Source organism: Odontesthes bonariensis, unplaced genomic scaffold (assembly GCF_027942865.1).
Source record: "Odontesthes bonariensis isolate fOdoBon6 unplaced genomic scaffold, fOdoBon6.hap1 scaffold_302, whole genome shotgun sequence".
Lineage (NCBI taxonomy): Eukaryota > Metazoa > Chordata > Actinopteri > Atheriniformes > Atherinopsidae > Odontesthes > Odontesthes bonariensis.
The window spans coordinates 17,501-18,862 of record NW_027457510.1 but is presented as its reverse complement, the minus strand read 5'-3'; positions in this window follow the sequence as shown (position 1 = coordinate 18,862).

Genomic DNA, 1,362 nt, shown 5'->3' with positions numbered 1-1,362 from the left:
AGAGCGGATTCAAGGTGCGGCTGACCGCTAGAAGCTCCAGGCTGGTTCCTGGAAGATGTGAGGCCGACTTTGGCAGAGCATGAGTCCGAGGAAGGTGCTGGAGAGCGGATTCAAGGTGCGGCTGACCGCTGGAAGCTCCAGGCTGGTTCTTTGAAGATGTGAGGCCGGCCTGGAGGAGAATGAGTCCGAGATAGGTGCTGGAGAGCGGATTCAAGGTGCGGCTGACCGCTGGAAGCTCCAGGCTGGTTCCTGGAAGATGTGAGGCCGACTTTGGCAGAGCATGAGTCCGAGGAAGGTGCTTGAGAGCGGATTCAAGGTGCGGCTGACCGCTAGAAGCTCCAGGCTGGTTCCTGGAAGATGTGAGGCCGACTTTGGCAGAGCATGAGTCCGAGGAAGGTGCTGGAGAGCGGATTCAAGGTGCGGCTGACCGCTGGAAGCTCCAGGCTGGTTCTTTGAAGATGTGAGGCCGGCCTGGAGGAGAATGAGTCCGAGATAGGTGCTGGAGAGCGGATTCAAGGTGCGGCTGACCGCTGGAAGCTCCAGGCTGGTTCCTGGAAGATGTGAGGCCGACTTTGGCAGAGCATGAGTCCGAGGAAGGTGCTTGAGAGCGGATTCAAGGTGCGGCTGACCGCTAGAAGCTCCAGGCTGGTTCCTGGAAGATGTGAGGCCGACTTTGGCAGAGCATGAGTCCGAGGAAGGTGCTGGAGAGCGGATTCAAGGTGCGGCTGACCGCTGGAAGCTCCAGGCTGGTTCTTTGAAGATGTGAGGCCGGCCTGGAGGAGAGTGTGTCCGAGATAGGTGCTGGAGAGCGGATTCAAGGCGCGGCTGACCGCTGGAAGCTCCAGGCTGGTTCCTGGAAGATGGGAGGCCGACTTTGGCAGAGCATGAGTCCGAGGAAGGTGCTGGAGAGCGGATTCAAGGCGCGGCTGACCGCTGGAAGCTCCAGGCTGGTTCCTGGAAGATGGGAGGCCGACTTTGGCAGAGCATGAGTCCGAGGAAGGTGCTGGAGAGCGGATTCAAGGCTCGGCTGTCCGCTAGGAGCTCCAGGCTGGTTCTTTGAAGATGTGAGGCCGGCCTGGAGGAGAGTGTGTCCGAGATAGGTGCTGGAGAGCGGATTCAAGGCGCGGCTGACCGCTGGAAGCTCCAGGCTGGTTCCTGGAAGATGGGAGGCCGACTTTGGCAGAGCATGAGTCCGAGGAAGGTGCTGGAGAGCGGATTCAAGGCGCGGCTGACCGCTGGAAGCTCCAGGCTGGTTCCTGGAAGATGGGAGGCCGACTTTGGCAGAGCATGAGTCCGAGGAAGGTGCTGGAGAGCGGATTCAAGGCGCGGCTGACCGCTGGAAGCTCCAGGCTGGTTCCTGGA